The following is a 15,877-nucleotide window of genomic DNA, read 5'->3' on the forward strand; positions in this document are numbered from 1 at the left end:
CACCTGCGGGGGAAAGACAACGATTCACAACCAACTCTCTTCCACTTCTTTGCCTAGCTGCCTGGTGGACAACACTTGCCACCCAACCAGTGGCGACCGGGCTAGCGGCTGTTTACAAGCCTGAATTAATTTGGTGGCGGACATTTAAGCAATTGAAAATTACCTAACACAGTGGTACCTCAGGTTATATACGCTTCAGGTTACAGACTCTGCTAACCCAGAAATAGTACCTCAGGTTAAGAACTTTGCTTCAGGATGAGAACAGAAATCGTGCGGCGGCAGCAGGAGGCCCCATTAGCTAAAGTGGTGCTTCAGGTTAAGAACGGACCTCCGGAACGAATTAAGTACTTAACCCGAGGTACCACTGTAAGTTGACAACCCTTGTTAATTAAATAATTGTTTTGCTGCTTTTCCGGTGTGTCTGTGTGGATTTCAATGCCGTCTCCAGGGTTTTAGACTGCTTGGCTTCAGAGAAAGAGGTATTTTTATACGCAACGGCTGCAGCTCAGACTTTGGTGGCCAAGGGGTGGAAGGAAGAAGTCCCGATAATAACGGATTGGCAGAATAAGCTACAAGAATTTGCTGAAATGGCGCAGTTGACAAATAGCCTGTGAGGCAATTCAAAACAAAAATGTATGGAAAAGTGGGATAGATAGAAGATATATGTTCAAAAAGACAGTAAAGGTTCACTATGCTAGCATTCGATTGACGTTGGAGAGAGACTGAGTTGAGAAATAAGACCAAGGGTACATATTGATACAGGAATGTATTAGATAAAATGTAAAGAAATATACAATAATAAGAGCACATTCATTTGTAAAAAAGGAATATACAACGGAAAAGACAGAAAGTCCAAAGTGTTGGTACATATATGATTTTGGAGTAGTTTTTTGTCCTTGTTTTTTTCTTTTAGTATATAAACTTTGTATACATGTTGAAAATTATAGTATAATAAGCCTTGTGATGTAATATGATAATGTTTACCGATGTAACATAAGAACTTTAATAAATAAATAAAACTCAAAATGAGAGAGAGATCGAGATTACTATGGTGTTATCTTAGAAAATAGTGTGGCTGCAACTGTGCTAAAGGAACCCTGCGCTTTTGGATTTGGCACCAACCTACTATTGAGCTCGCTGCTGTGTATTTGCACTCGTCTAGTTTACTTTCTTGGGCTCCATGATCACCGCAGATGGTGACAGTAGCCACGAAATTAAAAGACGCCTGCTTCTTGGGAGCAAAGCAATGAAAAGCCTAGACAGCATCTTAAAAAGCAGAGACATCACCTTGCCAACAAAGATCCGTATAGTTAAAGCTATGGTTTTCCCAGTAGTGATGTATGGAAGTGAGAGCTGGACAATAAAGAAGGCTGATCGCCGAAGAATTGATGCTTTTGAATTATGGTGCTGGAGGAGACTCTTGAGAGTCCCATGGACTACAAGAAGAACAAACCTATCCATTCTGAAGGAAATCAACCCTGAGAGCTCACTGGAAGGACAGATCCTGAAACTGAGGCTCCAATACTTTGGCCACCTCATGAGAAGAGAAGACTCCCTGGAAAAGACCCTGATGTTGGGAAAGATGGAAGGCACAAGGAGAAGGAGACGACAGAGGACGAGATGGTTGGACAGTGTTCACGAAGCTACCAGCATGTGTTTGACCAAACTGCGGGAGGCAGTGGAGGACAGGAGTGTCTGGCGTGCTCTGGTCCATGGGGTCACGAAGAGTCGGACACGACTAAACGACTAAACAACAACAGTAACAGCTCTCCAGGGTTTCAGGCGTGGAAGTCTTTCTTCCAGCTGTGCTGGAGCAATGAGCGGGTTTGAACATGGAACCTCTGGCATGCAAACCAGGTGTTCCAGCACTCCAGCCCTCTCTGAGCTGCACTCCTCTCCCCTACCTCAGCTGGCAAAAATGCAGAAAGCAGGTGGAGTCGCAAGAAGCATATCCTCTCACAGCTCCCCTAGGAGGGGCCAATTCGCTCCCGCCTTCCTGTCACTTGCGCCTTGCAGAAACATCCTGTTGGAAGGGAAGGCACTCCAGGATAACCCAGCCACAGCTTCCCCCTTGGTGTAGACCATGGGTAGGCAAAGTAAGGCCCGGGGGCCGGATCCGGCCCAATCGCCATCTAAATACGGCCTGCGGATGGTCTGGGAATCAGCATGTTTTTACATGAGTAGAATGTGTCCTTTTATTTTAAATGCATCTCTGGGTTATTTTTGGCGCCTGCCTGGTGTTTTTACATGAATAGAATGTGTCCTTTTTATTTAAAATGCACCTCTGGGTTATTTGCGGGGGCATAGGAATTCGTTCTTTTTTCCCCTCCAGAATATAGTCCGGCCCCCCACAAGGACTGAGGGACAGTGGACTGGCCCCCTACTGAAAACGTTTGCTGACCCTTGGTGTAGATGCACAAGCACATAGAGAGTCCAGGAGTCGCAGTCCTCAGGGATCATTAAATGCTTATTCTGAAAGGATGCACTAAGTTGAGAGGACCAAGCTGTGCATTGCCTTAGCATCTTTTTGCGAATAACCAACCAGGTAACTTTACTCTTCCCAGGTAGAACCCCTCTGAACCTGAAGGTTCCATAAAGCTATTTGTTGTCATTGTTTAGTCGTTTAGTCGTGTCCGACTCTTCGTGGCCCCATGGACCGGAGCACGCCAAGCACTCCTGTCTTCTACTGCCTCCCGCAGTTTGGTCAAACTCATGCTGGTAGCTTCGAGAACACTGTCCAACCATCTCATCCTCTGTCGTCCCCTTCTCCTTGTGCCCTCCACCTTTCCCATCATCAGGGTCTTTTCCAGGGAGTCTTCTCTTCTCATGAGGAGGCCAAAGTATTGGAGCCTCAGCTTCAGGATCTGTCCTTCCAGTGAGCACTCAGGGCTGATTTCCTTCAGAATGGAGAGGTTCGATCTTCTTGCAGTCCATGGGACTCTCAAGAGTCTCCTCCAGCACCATAATTCAAAAGCATCAATTCTTTGGCGATCAGCCTTCTTTATGGTCCAGCTCTCACTTCCATACATCACTACTGGGAAAACCCCTTCATGGATCGCTGCCTTGCCGTGGCGAAGGGGCTTGAATCTCAGAGAAGCTATGAACTATGCCGTGCAGGGCCACCCAAGATGTACAGGTCATAGTGGAGAGTTTTGACCAAACGTGATCCACCTGGAGCAGGAACCGGCAAGCCACTCCAGTATCCCTGCCAAGAAAACTCCATGGACAAAGACAACAGGCATAAAGCTGTTGTCTGTTATTAACTGTAATGGTTCTAAGGGGGTTGCTCGTGCGTAAGTTGCCGCCACTCCTGGCTAGGTTGCCTGGTTAACCCCTTTCTCTCTGGACAGCCTTGCACGCGTGGCTGTCTCAGTTGCTGGCAGAATCCATCAGTGGGCGTTTCTTAAACTTCTTCCAGCAAAAAAGTTCTTTGACACCAAGTCTCTTCTTACTCTCCCTGCGCAGAAGTCTTCTGCGCAGGGAGGGTGTGGGCAGCGGAGGACCCGTGCTCTCCCCACTAGTCTCCAGTGAAGAGTCCTGGAGCCTTTTCTCCGACTCCCCCATCTGCCCCCCTTCTCTCCTGGTGTTACGCTGATTTCCTTCCCCAGCAGATGGGCTGCCTCTCTCCCTGCTGGGACCCTCTCCGGCATCGCTCTGGAGCCTTCCCTCCACCTCTGTCTCTGATGGCAGTTCCCTGACATTAACTTCTATTTATACCCTGCCTTTCAGCGAAAGCATCCTCATAAGTGACGTACAAAACCAGCTAGGATCCCAGAAGACGTGGGGCTTCCAGCACCAGTCAACTCTGAGCTACAAAGATGTCTGCAAACATGACGCAAAGGCTGGCAGCATCAACCCTGCCATGTGAAAATCCCTTGCAGACGACCGCAGTGCCCGGAGACAGACTGTCAGGTTGCGCATCCATAGCAGCCACTAGAGGAGGAATGACCTCTGGGAGGAGCACACAGAGAAGAAATGCCATGGTGCACCTGCAGCAGCACAACCGGACGCCTTCCTCTGCCCCGGCTGCAACGAAACATGTATTTCATAGAATCATAGAATCATAGAGTTGGAAGAGACCACAAGGGCCATCGAGTCCAACCCCCTGCCAAGCAGGAAACACCATCAGAGCACTCCCGACATATGGTTGTCAAGCCTCTGCTTAAAGACCTCCAAAGAAGGAGACTCCACCACACTCCTTGGCAGCAAATTCCACTGTCAAACAGCTCTTACTGTCAGGAAGTTCTTCCTAATGTTTAGGTGGAATCTTCTTTCTTGTAGTTTGGATCCATTGCTCCGTGTCCGCTTCTCTGGAGCAGCAGAAAACAACCTTTCTCCCTCCTCTATGTGACATCCTTTTATATATTTGAACATGGCTATCATATCGCCCCTTAACCTCCTCTTCTCCAGGCTAAACATGCCCAGCTCCCTTAGCCGTTCCTCATAAGGCATCGTTTCCAGGCCTTGGACCATTTTGGTTGCCCTCCTCTGGACACGTTCCAGTTTGTCCGTGTCCTTCTTGAACTGTGGTGCCCAGAACTGGACACAGTACTCCAGGGGAGGTCTGACCAGAGCAGAATACAGTGGCACTGTTACTTCCCTTGATCTAGATGCTATACTCCTATTGATGCAGCCCAGAATTGCATTGGCTTTTTTAGCTGCCGCGTCACACTGTTGGCTCATGTCAAGTTTGCGGTCAACCAAGACTCCTAGATCCTTTTCACATGTACTGCTCTCAAGCCAGGTGTCCCCCATCTTGTATTTGTGCCTCTCATTTTTTTTTTTTGCCCAAGTGCAATACTTTACATTTCTCCCTGTTAAAATTCATCTTGTTTCCTGCATCAGTCTCTGCCTCTTGCCTCCTGAGACAGACGGATGCCAGCAGAGGTTCAGTGGTGAGGTCATCTTACCCGCCATTATTCATTCATGTATCCTGGCCCTGAGAATGGGGTGTTCGGGCTGAAGGCTAGTGCACCCCCACCTCAAATGCAGTCTCAAAATGCCTACAGTCACTCACTTAGTCAAACTCACTTGCTTCTCTGCTTGATGGATGATGGGCCTTCTGGAGAGTTGATGAATGGGTTAGCAACCCAGAAGGCAATTTGTACCAGCGCTGTAGAAGTGATTAATAACATACCCATGCCTGTGTTAATCAGGGCTGTCAAAAGCTTTTAATTAACTGCCTGGCTTTTGTCTGATTAATGAATGAAATTAAAGTACATTTACCTAACTGAAAAGGTTCAGCAGAGGTCCCTTCCTTGAGGTTTGGAGGCAGCACAGAGTCTCGTCAGCGTGCAAAACATAGCTGACCCAGAATCGACGTAAGGAATGAGCTACAGTTGAAAGGCAGTGCCTCTCTAAAAAATTCCCATCTAATTAGGGAATGTGGAATAGTTCCGATTATGCTCACACGCCAGAGTCACAATGGCGCCCAACCTCTTTTGTGACAGAAGTTCAAGGCCCATCAGTATTTCTGAAAATCCAGGATTTGAAGATATACCAAGGTGGATTCCTAGGGAGCGCTATGGCCGTAAGGCTGCAGCTACTTCCCTGGGAGTAAGCCCCATGGAATGACGCTCAATTTGTTTCAGCGTTTCTCTGCATGGCAGCCCATAATATTATGTACATTTCTTATCCGGCTTTCAGCATAAAGAGTGGGCTACAGCAATGTAAAAATACAAGATTATTGTTAAAACAATTTGCAATGGGTCCTTAAAAAAAAAATCTACGTCAGGGTTCGGGTTGTGTCTTCAGCAACAAATGAAAGCTATACAAAGCTAAGCCTCTCCCCATGTGAACTAACCCAGACTGTGCAATGGTCATCTGTGACCTTTCTACATGTGTCCCCTCCTTGGGAGGTCCAGAAAGTCGCAACATGAGAACAGGGCCTTTTCAGTGGTGGCTTCCCACATGTGGAATGCTCCCCACAGGGAGGCTCAGCTGGAACCATTGTTACTTATGATAGAAGCAAAGAGTTGGAAAGGAACACAAGGGTTATCTAGTCCAACCCCCTGCCGTGCAGGGACCTCAACTGTACCTGACCGATGGCCATCCCATCTCTGCTTAGAAACCTCAAAAGGAGAGTCCACAACCTCCCAAGTCCACTCCACTGTCAAACAGCTCTTCTTATCATTAAGTTCCTGATTTTTAGCCCTTTCTTGTCACTTGAAGCCATTGGTTCGAGTCCTACCAGTGGCGTAGTGTGGGGGTGCAGGGGGTGCCAGCCGCACCGGGCGCAACATTTGGGGGGGCGCGCTGGCACTCGCAGCTCTCTGCCCCTACCTGGCTCACTCACTCTCTCTCACTGCAGTGCTGGCTGTGCGAATCCGATCCGAGCTGCCGGGTCGCCGCCCACTGTGGAGGGGGAGGGTGCCAGGCGTGCGTTGCAGTGCAGAGCGGAGAGAGAGCGAGGGAGGGACTATCTGGGGGAGGGACAGTGCAGCGGCCGCCCAGCGCAGCGCTGAGCGCGGGAGAGAACTACACCCGACCAGCCCAGGCAGCAGCAAGAAGAAGCTGGCAGCGGCGGCAGGTTAGGGGTTAGGGGCGCAAATTACTTGCCTTGCCCCGGGTGCTGACAACCCATGCTAGGCCGCTGAGTCCTACCTCCAGAGCAGAAGAAAACCATCTTGCTCCATCTTCCATGTGACAGCCCTTGAGATATTTGACTGGGGCTATCCTATCTCCCCTCAGTCTCCTCCTTTCCAGGCTAAACATACCCAGCTCCCTCAACCGTTCCTCAAAAGGCTTGGTTTCCAGAGCCCTGATCATCTTGGTTGCCCTCCTCTGCCCACCTTCCAGCTTGTCAATATCCTTCTTAAAATGTGGTATCCAGAACTGGACATAGTATTCCAGGTGTGGTCTGACCAAGGCAGAAGAGAGCAGTAACCAGGTAATCGGAACGCAGGTAGCACATAAAGTGGTACCTTGGGTTAAGAACTTAATTCGTTATGGAGGTCCGTTCTTAACCTGAAACTGTTCTTAACCTGAGGTACCACTTTAGTTAATGGAGCCTCCCGCTGCCGCCGCTGTGCAATTTATGTTCTCATCCTGAAGCAAAGTTCTTAACCCGAGGTACTATTTCTGGGTTAGCGGAGTCTGTAACCTGAAGCGTCTGTAACCCCAGGTACCACTGTATAAACCGCTGAGCCTATTGGACTTGCTCCCGTTGCTTTGTCCCAGTTCCTGCCAACATAGCAGTTCGAAAGCATGCCAGCACAAGTAGATAAATAGGTACCAGTGCAGCAGGGAGGAAAATGGCACTCCTGCTTCCATCACGGTCCTGTGTGTGCCAGCAGAGGTTTAGTCTTGCTGGCCGCATGACCCTGAAATTTGTCTGCGGACAAACACCAGCTCCCTCGGCCTCAAAGCAGGGATGAACGCTGCACCCCATAGTCTACCTTAACCATCCAGGGGTCCTTTATCTTACCTTACCTTGAGTGGTAACTATTAACGTGCAAAATAAACTACCAACACCTTCTGCTGTTCTTAAGCTCCAAGAAGGTCTCTGTACGGAAAATTGCTTTCCTTCAGATATTTGGGCTTTAAGTTGTTTAGAACTTCAAACGCTCGTGTGAGCCAGTAGGATAGGCAAACAGGATGCAGATACTTAAAAATTGTCAGGAAGCGAGTTTCATTTGAGAAGCGACGGCAGGAGGCAGATGGCCCTGGCTGCTGCCCAGAGGGCTCCTTCACAGCAGGGCAGCAGAGATGCCCACCTCTTGGCCCCAAAGAAGCCAAAGCAATGCCCTCCTGTGCCTGCCCCTCATGCCCCCACCTAGTTCTGCGATGCTGAGAATACCTGGCTGGCCCGACAACATTTCACCATGCAGAACAGTTGCTGTGCCACCCAGCATCTTCCGGAGCCCTGGGGCACAGCTTGGCATCTGGTCCCATGCCCAAGCAAGCAGGACGGCAGGTGTGGGCATTGTTGACACTTAGGACACGCCAAGTTGGGCCGCAAAAGGCTTGGCTTGTTGAGAGAGAGCTGCTGGCACTTAAGCCGGTGGCTTGGCAACTGCGCTCGGAGGAAATAGGAGGTAACTGGCGAGACCCAGGTGGCAAAATGGAGCGCCCCTGTTAAAAGCATTGGCAGCGGCTGCCCACCTGATACCGAACCAGGTTCAAGGTGCTTGTATTAATTGCCAAGGCCTTAAACAAGTTAGGTTTATAGGGACCACCTGAACCCTTATATCCCAGCCCTGGCAGCTACCTTCTGTTTTAGAATCAGGGAGTTGGGACCCTTGAAGGTCCTCTAGACCCAACCCCTTGCAGTGCAGGAATCTTTTGGCCCAACGTGGGGCTCGAGCCCACAATCCTGAAATCAAGAGTCTCATGCCCTACCGATTCAGCTATTTTCTAACCTTTAAACAACTGCCGAAAACTTTTCTATGCTGCCAAGCTTACGCAAGCAATTAAGACGTCTTTCTGGAATTGTTGATCTCATGTAAATTTTCACGCGTTTGTTGTTGTAAGCCACTTTGAATTATTCTTTTTTAAAAAAAATAATAATGAATTGCCTATGCAAATATTTTTAGACATAACAGTAAGGCGGAGGCTTGATTATGAAATTAGGGACACTCAATTCATTGCCCTTCCCTGATCAATTTGGCATATACAACACTTTCTTCTGCGTGAGCCAACGTGGAGGAAAACTAATGCTCATCCGCCTAGGGGGAGCAGCAGAAACAGACAGAATTCTTCCCTCATGCAAATAGGAATGAGCAGTAAAGGATACCCTTTGCTTATCTCTTGGTTCATGTGTGAGTGATCTGCCTTGGTCCAGTATACCTGAAGGAGCATCTCCACCCCCTTCTGCCCGGACGCTGAGGTCCAGCACCGAGGGCCTTCTGGCGGTTCCCTCATTGCAAGAAGCAAAGCTACAGGGAACCAGGCAGAGGGCCTTCTCGGTAGTGGCACCCTCCCTGTGGAACGCCCTCCCATTAGATGTCAAAGAGATAAACAACTACCTGACATTCAGAAGACATCTTAAGGCAGCCCTGTTCAGGGAAGTTTTTAATGTATGACATATTAGTGTATTTTTGGTCTTTGTGGAAGCTGCCCAGAGTGGCTGGGGAAACCCAGCCAGATGGACGGGGTACAAATAATAAATTATATTATATATTATATCTGGGGGGTGGCCCCTCATAGCTTTGCTCAAGCTCCTTTACTGCAACCAGATAAAGGGAATTAGGTCCTTGCGCCCCTGCAAAGACTCTCAGAAGCTACAATTTCCCCACGTTTGGGGGGGGGGGGAGCCTAGCCAAAGAGAATCAGAAATCAATGGACCTTCAAGGAGAAGAGGTGGGCATACAAATGTTTTTGGGGGGCTGACCTTTCGATGGGAGGAATGGAGAGAAGCCAGAGGACTTGGGGACATTTTGCGTTGGGGGCTGTTTTTATGGGTTGCCGAGCGAAGTCCCTCTTAAGAGGAAGCAGGCTGCGGCACGATAAGGAAGAACAATTGGTGACCGCAAAGCCGTACAAAGTAGCAGGCCTTATATTCCTTATCTGGATCGTGTGGGAAATAGCAAGTTCTCTTACATAAATGCATCCAGAGCAAGGTTGCTTGAAAGCCCTAACTCCAAAAGCCCAAGTTTTGTGCCACATCATGTCGACCAGCCAAACCAAAGGACCACATTTTTATTTCAAACACTTATTAAAAAATATCACCGCCCCTCATAAAAATTGCCTCCACTCCAGGGCAGTTTTCACACTGGCCTGTGATTAAGCTGCACTGAATATAATTTACTTACCACCAAACGGCGCAGAGGATTGAAGTATTATAGTATTTTAATATTTTTGGGAAGCCGCCCAGAGTGGCTGGGGAAGCCCAGCCAGATGGGCGGGGTATAAATAATAAATTATTATTATTATTATTATTATTATTATTATTATACTGCAAACCTGCTTCTTTTACCTATGGAGAAGTGTGAAAGACTTTCCTTCGCAATCTTTTAAGGAATGGAACCTTAAATCTTGATTTTAAAAATGGTTAGAGGCAGCTGAATTCCATAGGCTTGTGTCGCATTGAATAGCAGCTGCATAGGGAGAGTATTCATGCAGAATTGCAAAAAATGCTAAAGATCTCTTTTTTTTATTACCTCCTGGGAATTACAGATCTGGATATTCCACAAAAGAGGAAGGGTATCTTTTTATACGCTACGGCGGCAGCAAGAGTTCTTATCGTGGCAAAATGGAAGACTAATGAAATCCCCTCTATACAAGATTGGGTCCAAAAGCTGACAGAATATGCCGAATTAGACGGTCTATCAGAAAAAATAAAGAATAAATCAAAACAGGAATTTGTCTCAAAATAGGAGGTTTTCAAAGAATATTTAAAATATAAATATAGTAGTTTAAACTCTGTTGCAGCATTCGAGGAACTTCAATAATAGTTGCAAGGTAGATATAAGAATTAAGATTTATTAAGAAAAAGTTTAATTAAGATAAAAGTGTGTATTGGAAATAAGTAATATAAAATCAAAATATGGAATAGATGGGAGGTTGGGTCTTTAGTGTTAAGACCACTTTCTGTATTATCATTTGTTAAGAAAATTATGTGTCTATGGTTATTCCTGTGTGTAATTTGGTATTTGTGTTTTCTCTTTCTTCTTTTCTTGTTGTATCAATAATTTTTTTTTTAAAAAAAGGAGATTATAGGAAGGAATTTTTTTTAAAAAAAAGAATAGCAGCTGCATAGGAGGCTGTTCCCTCTTAAAAATACAGTAAGGTAAAGGTAAAGGGACCCCTGACCGTTAGGTCCAGTCATGACCGACTCTGGGATTGCGGCACTCATCTCGCTTTACTGGCTGACGGAGCCGGCGTACAACTTCCGGGTCATGTGGCCAGTATAACTAAGCCGCTTCTGGCGAACCAGAGCAGCGCACGGAAACGCCGTTTACCTTCCTGCCAGAGCGGTACCTATTTATGTACTTGCACTTTGACGTGCTTTCGAACTGCTAGGTTGGCAGGAGCAGGGACTGAGCAACGGGAGCTCACCCCGTGGCGGGGAATTGAACCGCCAACCTTCTGATCGACAAGTCCTAGGCTCTGTGGTTTAACCCACAGCGCCACCCATGTCCCTCAAAAACTACAGTAGTGCCTTTTAAATGAAGCTGCACATTAATACGTCCTCGTTTATGTCACTTTCTTGGGAGAATAAGCCACCCTTTGACAAAGCGAGAACAAAGCGTGCCCTGGGATTAGTTCATTTTCAGCGTAATTTGATCAGTAAAAGTCAATGGCGTTGCTCGGCCAGCTGCTAGCTAAACCACTACCCAAAGTGGGAAGAGCGCATGAACTTTGGGTTCCTGTGTTCAGAAAGGTAGCACCTGGGCCAGCTATTGCGCTCCGGGGCTTCCCCTCCCTGTGCCCTAGAACTGCTGTGGGGCCTGACTCTCTCTGCTCCACATCCTTGGAGCACAGAGCAGCCGTGGTGAAAAGACCTGTTGTGTCTCTCGGGCACAAGAGGAGCTTTGTTCAAAGCTGAAGCTGCAGGTGTTGGCCCTGGCAGGCGCCTTCTCGTTCCCGGCTCTCTCTCCGCACTCGCAACCCTGTGCAAACAGAGAACTTCGCTCGGCAACGGCCACCGCTGTAACTGAGCAGCTCCCTGGGGTCTAGAAGGAAGAAGAGCAAGGAGCTAGGCCGAGAGGGAAGAGGTGATGGGAGGCAGTCCTCTGCAGACTGGAATGCGTGCAAGAGTGGAGCTGGTGTTCTGGGCTGCATCAATAGTATAGCATCTAGATCAAGGGAAGTAATAGTGCCACTGTATTCTGCTCTGGTCAGACCTCACCTGGAGTACTGGGTCCAGTTCTGGGCACCACAGTTCAAGAAGGACACTGAGAAACTGGAACGTGTCCAGAGGAGGGCAACCAAAATGGTCAAAGGCCTGGAAACGATGCCTTATGAGGAACGGCTAAGGGAGCTGGGCATGTTTAGCCTGGAGAAGAGGAGGTTAAGGGGTGATATGATAGCCATGTTCAAATATATAAAAGGATGTCACATAGAGGAGGGAGAAAGGTTGTTTTCTGCTGCTCCAGAGAAGCGGACACGGAGCAATGGTTCCAAACTACAAGAAAAAAGATTCCACCTAAACATTAGGAAGAACTTCCTGACAGTAAGAGCTGTTCGACCGTGGAATTTGCTGCCAAGGAGTGTGGTGGAGTCTCCTTCTTTGGAGGTCTTTAAGCAGAGGCTTGACAACCATATGTCAGGAGTGCTCTGATGGTGTTTCCTGCTTGGCAGGGGGTTGGACTCGATGGCCCTTGTGGTCTCTTCCAACTCTATGATTCTATGATTCCACTTCTCTGCATGCATTTTCAAAGAGGAAGCCAGTGTAGTGATTCCCCAGTCCATTCAGCCTGTTGCTCCCACAGGAGAGAGTGATGCCCGTCGGCCTAAATGGCTTTAGAAGATTAGACAAATTCATGGAGGTTTATCGATGGCTGGAAGGTTTCCAAATACTCGTTGCTGGAAACTGCAGGAAGGGAGAGGGCTCCACTTGCGGTTTTCCCCACAGGTTGGCCACCATGGGAACAAACTGCTGGACTGGCTGGGCCATTCATTAGATTCAGCAGGTTCTAAATCCAGATTCCTATCCAGGGACAGAATTGGTTCCAAATAACTTGCATGGTCCCCTGATGTTCAGGTAAAGGTAAAGGGACCCCTGACCATTAGGTCCAGCCGTGGCTGACTCTGGGGTTGCAGCGCTCATCTCACTTTATTGGCCGAGGGAGCCAGCGTACAGCTTCCAGGTCATGTGGCCAGCAGGACTAAGCCGCTTCTGGCAAACCAGAGCAGCGCACGGAAACGCCCTTTACCTTCCCGCTGGAGCGGTACCTATTGATCTACTTGCACTTTGACGTGCTTTCAAACTGCTAGGTTGGCAGGAGCAGGGACTGAGCACCGGGAGCTCATCCCGTCGCGGGGATTCGAACCGCCGACCTTCTGATCGGCAAGTCCTAGGCTCTGTGGTTTAACCCACAGCTCCACCCACGTCCTGATGCTCGGTTAGGACAAAGAAAAAAATTCCCCCATGGATTGTGCCCCACGGGTGGAACCAGGCACCGCTTCCACAACTGCACCCCTTCAAAGGCACCCGTTTAGCGCCATGCCTGCTGCTACTCCCCTTGCCCTCATTCCTTTTAAAAAGCACACCCTGGGGCTTGTGCAGAGTGCTGCCCTGAGCTCCTGGAGCAGCCCAACTGCAACCTGTCCCCAACACTTATAGAATGAAGCAGCAGGGTCTCCCTTCAAGGCAAATAGCAGGGGCAGGCCTCAGTACCTTTCTCTTCAAAAGTTAAGGATGTTGCGCCCCAGAGAGGAAGTTGGGTTTTGAAACTTTCCTCTTCCCACCACCCTTAATGCCGGGAGGCAGTCAGTGATCGTGAAAGAGGCTGCACACACTTCTGAGTTACCCTTGAAAGACCAACCCCCCCCCCCATAGCAAATTTGGGTAACGGGCAGCTGCCAATGTGGGACTGAGTTACCTCTGGCAACGCCTTAAACTTGCCCACTCCTGCCCAGTCACTTTGTTCCTTAATAGTGGCAGGCTCCCATTTTGTACCATACATCCAACAAGAGCAGGGCCTTTTGTGTGGTGGCACCCGATCACCGGAATGGGTTCCCAGTGAACACAAGGCTGGAGCTGATGTTGCCAGCACTTAAGCTTCAAGACTTACCCTGTTCACCCAGGCTTTCCCCGAGGAGTGATCTAGCAATCGTTGCTATATTAAACGAATCTACTTATTCGTGCTGTATTTTATGCTTGTTTCATGAATGCTGTTTCCTCAACTGATTTTATGCTCTTTACGTCCAGGTCTGCCATTTTCTCCTGAATGCTGGTGGCGTGCAGATTCGCAAAACAAATAAAACTTCACTAGTTCTAGTTCAACTTTGTCAAGAAACCCACGTTTATGCCAAAGGATTTTTTTTATTATTCTTATTATTATTATTACCACCGAGACAGGTTTGTTTGTTTTTTTTGTCCCACATACAATTCAGTCTTGTGATTAAACAGGACAAAAAAAAATTACAAATAAAAAGAGAAGATGGAGTTCAAATAAATATACAATAAAAAGCTAACCGGCATTTAAAAAGGCAGGAGTGCTCTCAAGTCTGGATAAATACAGCACACAGATATGTTTGGGGACAAAGGGGACGGGTTCAGTGGGGCAGGGAGAGGAATAGGCCAAAGTTTCAGAAGTGCCTTGTGATCGGTGGTGCAGGGCGGGTGGGCATGAGCCACCCAATACGCTCATGAGATTCGGAGAGAGCACCAGTCTTTCGGAAAACAGCGTCCTTTCCTCGCCCTCTCCCCCTTCGCTTTAGGCTCAAACTCCGCACTGTTTTTTAAAAAAGAAGACCATGGCTCGTAGAAACTATCACACAGTGATAACGTGATCGTGGTTACTTCAGCGTCAGCCCTTTGGGTATGTCTTGGGTTTCGTTTCTTTTTTTTCAAATACTATACAGAATGTACAAAAAAAGGGGGGGAAGGGGGAATTGGGGTGGGGAAGGATGCAAGGTGCTAGACAGGGAGATCCAACGCAGCCTTAGCTGCAAAAAATAAAATACAATTACCCCAAAGGGAGTTTGGAAGCTGCCGCTGCTTTCCAGGAGAGACACTCCCTGTTTGCTGCTGAGCTCGTGCAGGCAGGTGCTGGCGCAATGTGGACTTGCCCCCTCTCACCCTGCTCACATGTGGGTGCCGTAGATGCGGACAGAGCCTCCCCAAAGGCTGGCCCAGAAGGCGGAGGCGGAGGCAGCCCAGGTGGAAGAGGAGAGAAACCAAGCCTGCTCTCTCCGACTGGCAGATTCCGGCTGGAGGGCGAGTCCAGAAGTCGTCACCTTGCCAGATGCCAGGGGGAGCAGACTGTAGCTGACCCAGTCTCCTTGCCTAAGCCCCCTCGGTAGTGTTTAAAGGCTGCAACAGCGAGCTGGCTAAGGTAGGATCAGGTACAGCCAGGGTCTGCAAGGAACAGTGTCGTGGAGCCCCAAACCCCACGCCCCCGATCCTATATGTGCTAAGAGCTGCCCCAGCTGGCTGCTGAGGGTGGGCACAGCAGACCCTTCCCCAAAGAGCCCTCCTAGGAGAGGGAGGGGGGCAACGTAAAAGAAACAAAACCAGTGCCCCAAGGAAAGCGTCGCTCACCAAGCTCCCATGCAACAGATTCCCAAATTCAGCAAGGATCTTTTTTTTTTTTAGTGTTTTTTCTTTTCTCTTTTTTTAGTAAGGATTGCCAACTGCTTGGGTCAAGTTACAACACACGTAAGAAGAAAAAGAGTGAAATAAAAGCAAAGAAGCAGCCCCCCCCCGGACGCAGGGTGGTTAACTTGAGACGCCCCAGAGGCGCCAACTCCCATCAGCCCCAGCCAGCAGGGCCAGGAGGGAGGAGTCGTAGCTTAGCAACAGCTTGCAGGCCACAGGTAGCCCAACTGGTGCAGGAGGGTCCGGGTCTCCAAGCCCCTGGATCTAAAGGTTTGGTCCCCTTCCTGGATTTGGCCCCTTCACCTGACAAGCAAGCCTCTCTGTTGCCTGGCCTTTGAAACCCGCTTCCGAGGAGTCTACTTGGGTGCAGAATGAGGCAGAACCTTCCCATTACCGTTCTGCCACGCTGGCCCAAGCATTACCTGCCCTGCCAGAGTGATGGGAGAAAAGCCATGCTTGTTGGTTTTTAGCCCTGGCTTTTTCTGGCTGCAGGAAGCGAGTTCGCTCCCTATCCCCCAGGGAAACAACGGCTGCGATTCAGTCTCGCCTGGGAAATAGGGAAGCAAGAGAGCTCAAGTGTTGTGGGGCTTATTGCTGAGATGAAAGCTCCACCCCGCCCAGGGCTAGCATCTATGAACAGGCTTCTAAGGGTTGATGGCTTTTTCTAAA

The sequence above is a fragment of the Podarcis cretensis genome (genome assembly GCF_951804945.1).
Source record: "Podarcis cretensis genome assembly, chromosome: 8".
NCBI classification, from domain to species: Eukaryota; Metazoa; Chordata; class Lepidosauria; order Squamata; family Lacertidae; genus Podarcis; species Podarcis cretensis.